Here is a 6,325-nt window from a genome sequence, read left to right on the forward strand (position 1 = left end):
AGGATAAGATTACAGACAAAACAGTGACTGGCAGTCTTCTTAGGAACACATTTAATCGTCAACCTTTTCCATGTATGTTTTTCCTTTGAACTTCACATTGATACACAGCTTCCTTAGATTTTCTTTTATCATGAACTTTCAATCATTATTTACTTTAACCATGGTCCATGGCTATCACCACAACATGCTTGGGACTGTATATATATTTTTTTATTTCTTAATAGCTTCCCGCTAATGATTTTGGTGTGCTTTAAGAATAGAGAAGAGAGCCCTTCCCAACGATTTAGAGTAAAAAAAACACAAACAAATAATAATTATATAAAATAATACAAATAGTAACACAAAAGGAATAAGATACACAAGAAATTAAGCTATATACAGGAGTACCACTACCATATCACCGTGCAGGGGTACGAGGTATGAGGTAGATACACTATACAATGCATTCGGAAAGTAATCCGACACCTCGACTTTTTTCACATTTTGTTACGTTACAGCCTTAGTCTAAAATGTATTCAATATTTTTTCTCATCAATCTACACACAATACCCAATATAGATAAAACGAATACAGGTTTTTAGAAATGTTTGCAAATTTATTAAAAATAAAAAACAGAAATACCTTATTTACATACATATTCAGACCCTTTGCTATGAGACTCGAAATTGAGGTCAGGTGCATCCTGTTTCTATTGATTATCCTTGAGATGTTTCTAAAACCTGATTGGATATACCTGTGGTAAATTCAATTGATTGGACATGATTTGGAAAGGCGCACACCGGTCTATATAAAGGTCCCACAGTTGACAGTTGCATGTCAGAGCAAAAACCAAGCCATGAGGTCAAAGGAATTGTCCGTAGAGCTCTGAGACAGGATTGTGTCGAGGCACAGATCTGGGGAAGGGTACCAAAAAAAATTCTGCAGCATTGAAGGTCCCCAAGAACACAGTGGCCTCTATCATTCTTAAATGGAAGAAGTCTGGAACCACCAAGACTCTTCCTGGAGCTGGCCGCCCAGCCAAACTGAGCAATTGGTGAAGAAGGGCCTTGGTTCAGGGAGGTGACCAAGAACCCAATGATCACTCTGACAGAGCTACAGAGTTCCTCTGTGGAGATGGGAGAACCTTCCAGAAGGACAACCATCTCTGCAGCCCTCCACAAAATCAGGCCTTTATGGTAGAGTGGCCAGACGGAAGCCACTCCTCAGTAAAAGGCACATGAAAGCCCGTTTGGAGTTTGCCAAAAGGCACCTAATGGACTCTCAGACCATGAGAAACAAGATTCTCTGGTCTGATGAAACCAAGATTTAATTATTTGGCCTGAATGCCAAGCTTCACGTCTGGGGGAAACCTGGCACCATCCCTACGGTGAAGCATGGTGGTGCCAGCATAATGCTGTGGGGATGTTTTCCAGCGGAAGGGACTGGGAGACTAGTCAGGATCAAGGGAAAGATGAACGGAGCAAAGAACAGAGAGATCCTTGATGAAAATCTGCTCCAGAGGTTCACCTAACAGGACAACGACCCTAAGCACACAGCCAAGATAACACAGGAGTGGCTTCGGGACAAGTCTCAATATCCTTAAGTGGCCCAGCCAGAGCCCGGACTTGAACCCGATCGAACATCTCTGGAGAGACCTGTGCAGCCACGCTCCCCACAGAACTTGACAGAGCTTGAGAGGATCTGCAAACAAGAATGGGAGAAACTCCCCAAATACAGGTGTGCCAAGCTTGTAGCGTCATACCCAAGAAGACTTGAGGCTGTAATCGCTGCCAAAGGTGATTCAACAAAGTACTGAGTAAAGGATCTGAATACTTTTTGTAGATTGATGAGGAAAAAAACGATTTACTCAATTTTAGAATAAGGCTGTAACGTAACAAAATGTGGGAAAAGTCAAGGTCTGAATGCACTGTATATACACAGACAAAAGTATGTGGACACATCTTCAAATTAGTGGATTTGGCTATTTCATCCACACCCGTTGCAGACAGGTGTATAAAATCGAGTACACAGCCATGCAATCTCCATAGACAAACGTATGGGTGTGAATGTGTGTGGTTTTGTGTGAGAGTGTCAGTGTAGTGTATGTGAGTGTATATATAGTGTATATACTGTATAGTCTTGTGAGTGTGCATAGCGTCAGTGCAAGATCGGGTCAATGCAGATGGTAACCATTTAATTAACTATTTAGCAGTCTTCTGGTTTGGGGGTAGACGTTGGTCCGAGAACCAATGCTCCGGTACCGTTTGCCACACGGTAGCAGAGTGAACAGTCTATGACTTGGGTGGCTGAAGTCATTGGCAATCTTTCGGGCCTTCCTCTGACACAGCCTGATATAGAGGTCCTGGATGGCAGGGAGCTCGGCCCTAGTGATTTACTGGGCCGCCCCTCCAGCCTCTGTAGCGCTTTGCGGTAAAGGGCGGTGCCAAGACTCTCATCGCCGTCGGTGATTAGTCCTACCACCGTCGTGTCATCAGCAAACTTGATGATGGTGTTGAAGTCGTATTTGGCCACGCAGTCGTGGGAGAACAGGCAGTAGTCGTGGGTGAACAGGGAGAAAAGTGTATCCATCTGCTTGATGTTTTTCCTATCTCAATTTAGATATTGATGTCTGCCATCGTCTTGGTAACAGCCAGTGCTCCCTTAAGGTAATGTTATTCCGGGAAGATAATATTAGGCTACAGGCCTTATTCTGGCTAATCTCTGAAAACTCTATTGGGTGTGGTGTATTGGGTATGTGGTGATGCTGGCTTGGTAAAACATTTACGCCAATGATGAGGGTACTGTGTGTGTGTGTGAGAATGAGATACAGAATGAATGAGAGTAGCTCTATCATCTGCCAGGGCTTTTTGTCTTCGAGGCTCTTACTTAATGTAGGGATACACAACAACATCAATCCACTGAAATCTCTGTCAGGCATCCCTCTGAAATATATGTACTGTATATGATTCCAAGTGTCTTTGAACATTTGTTTTAATTGAATAAAAAAGGTAATGTCACTGTCTGAAGTGTGATTTGATTGAGTTGAGAGCACCAAAGAGTTGTGCTCATCCACATTTATATTTCCAAGATATTGTCTGAGTGCTCAAACACAGAACTGGAAAAAAGCACTGCCATCCCAATACATTTTTCCTTCTTAAAAACTTGAATCCTCATTTTCAAAATGGCTGACATTTTTCATAGTGGGAGTTCAATCCCCTAGCGTTCTGTTCCTAATCACTCTGTAGAATACACCCATGTGTGAGGGTACATTTTTTATTCATCTGATTATGTTTGAGGACTGTATCGTTTCAGAAGGGGAAATGTCAGATACTGTTCTACCGTAATTGATACCAAATCTGAAAGTGTGGTTGAATGCTTCCTTGCCCTCTCTTTTGTGTTTTGGTTTAGAAATGAACATACAAAGAAGTTTGCTGTGCTAAGATGAAGTCTCTCTATTTCCTTCTCCCTCAATTCCAAAAAGTATTATGCTTTACTTTAAGATAACAATGAAAAACAACTTGAAGTGGAGATTTGTAGATAGTATAATAAAAGGCTCAGTTTCAGAGACTAGGAGAACAAGCAAAAAAATATATATTTTTGGAGGCAATCTTCAGGATAATGTGTCTGGTTTCAGTGTGTTGAATACAACAATTGTTTTCAATCATAACAATGCATTTTGTGCTTCAGGAAAAATACTAACACACTAACATGAAGTTTTCAACAAACAGTGTGCTGTAAATGCATTCTGGGAATTTATATAGACTACATGGCCAAAAGTATGTGGACATGCCTTCAAATGAGCGGATTAGTCTATTTCAGCCACAGAAACATCGTAACAAATCTGAACTTGCTGTTAAAGGGTAGCGGTGTCCTTTCTAGGGGTTAGCAATAGTCTCCATAATCACAACCCAAGCAGAAAAATACAGATTTAAATATACGTAAATCATACTTCATTAATATATTTAAGTATCTATGATAAATATACTTTAGTGTATTTAAAATGCTCTAAATATAATTTTTTATATACATGTAATGCATTTAATATGAACTTTATTAGCATTTATGTATATTAAATACATAGAAAATTATCTAAATTGGGACACTTTTGTACTTATATTCTTAGTATATTAGATATAGAGCACAACAAATATACTTTGAATACATCTTAACTACATTTTATGTATATTTCTCAAATTAGAAGTATACACAAATTCTAATTCAGTGTAAATGTTGTACGTTTGATGTAGTTGACCAAACGTCGTTGTATTATTAGTATACTAGCATGATCAATTAAATGGTTTTTGAATTAGAATTCCTGTATTTTCTTTACAAATAAAGTGTATTTATAATGTTTTTCATGTATACTTTTACAAATAGACTTCTACTCATTAACCACATTGGCTATTGTAATTAGCCATGTAAAAGGTTAACTTGATTGACCAAGGCATCATCTCAGCCAATGTTACATCAGGCTACTTACAAAGCACTTGTGGTGGGAGCAGCACTTTAGAAGTAAAATTGTTGATAACTATGCACCGGTAGCATTTCACACTTTAGTTGTTCACATTACAGTGATAAATTAACAATGAAAAACATTTGTAATGCGTCATTCAAAGTACAACATTATTAGATTGGAAAACATCAAAACATGTCATTAAGTTAAATATGAGGGAAAACATATTATAAAATCAAAACTTTAACTGCAGAAAAGGATCCTAGGTAACGGTGGGAAAAGTACTCAAATACTTGAATAAAGATGCCGTAATAGAAAATGACTTGGTACAGATAAAAGTCACCTAGTAAAATACTACTTAAGTAAAAGACTAAAACTATCTGGTTTTAAATGCACTTATGTACCGTGATGGGAAAAGTACTAAATTGTCATACTTGAGTAAAAGTAAAAAGTAATTAATATTCCTTATATTAAGCATATATATATATATCTATATTATACATTTTTACGGACAGCAGAGGCAAGCCAGGCCGTGCTAGGTTGAATACTGGCCCACCGCTGGTTTAAAATATAAATATTTGAAAACTGAAAATTAAATAAAGGAACTTGATTCGCTGGTTGTATTGTCCCCTAACTAATCAAAAACGTTGCAAATGCAGTAAGAAGTTACTGGGACCTAATTGGTTAAATCGCAGTCATATGGTAAATCATAAGCACCTAGGCTACAGGGAGGCCTGCCGCTTGGTCAGCGCATGCCCGGCAAATATGAAATAGTCCGTGAAAAGCCCTAGCCTATCGCAATATTTCAAAATTCAATCGCAGGATAAACACAAGGCACATTTTTTCCTGAGTGATCATTTCAAATGATTTAACTGTAAAACGTACTGTAGTTTATTCCCATTAGTAGGCTACACCGGGACTAATCTATTGGCACCAGCGGAGAGCGTCGGACATATGCCTGTTGAGTGCGCATATTCACCGTCTTCATTGGGCGAGTCAGTGCCACTGGAAAGTCTAGCACCATTCTTCACTCCTGTCTAGATGTATGTCATATAGTCAATATGTATCCCCTTTTCGCAGGCCTAGATTAGATTAAATAAATGTATTCTAGTTCGGACTGAGCTGCTACGCCAAACATGAGAAACTCACACGCCTCCTATGATGTGTATTTAATTATGTGTGTTTATTGTTTCAGCGGTGTTGTTGTAAACGGTTTTAACCTGTGCTGCCTACTTGGCAATAGGCCTAATAACGGGCTTGTTTGAGAAGGGAAATGTGTGGTGTTTCTTGGTCACATGTATCACGTGTTAAATTATGCAATTGCACAAATTTTCACTTACAATGTCGATGTTTTTGCTGGAAAATATTGGCCCAGCTCCAGACACTTTTACTCTGCCTCAGACACAGCAATTTCTGCCTACGCCTCTGACGGAGAAACAGGGGACACACTCCAACGTCATTTGCAAACGCAGTATTTGTGTTTATTGAGTCCGACAAATCAGAGGCAGGAGCAATGACAACGTGTTATATTGATAGGTACGTGAATTGGACCATATTGCTTTTCTACTTGAGCATTTGAAATGAAACAGGTACTTTTTGTTTCAGGGAAAATGTATGGGAGTCAAAAGTACATATTTTCTGTAGGAATGTAGTGGAGTAAAATTACAAGTTGTCAAACAGATACCCCCCAAAAAACTTCTTAAGTTTAAGTATTATTACTTTTTGGGACATTGGTGAAGCTCACTACCATGTATTATCAATCTGATATGTGCCGGAGTTTGGCATAGAGTCAGTAATGTGAGTAATGGCAATACCTGAGTCTGGTTCAATGAGGGGATGCCAAAGCCACTCTCAGGCCTGCAGCGAGACAGCTGCTGTTTACAAACACATGTA

The sequence above is a fragment of the Salvelinus sp. IW2-2015 genome, linkage group LG21 (assembly GCF_002910315.2).
Source record: "Salvelinus sp. IW2-2015 linkage group LG21, ASM291031v2, whole genome shotgun sequence".
NCBI classification, from domain to species: domain Eukaryota; kingdom Metazoa; phylum Chordata; class Actinopteri; order Salmoniformes; family Salmonidae; genus Salvelinus; species Salvelinus sp. IW2-2015.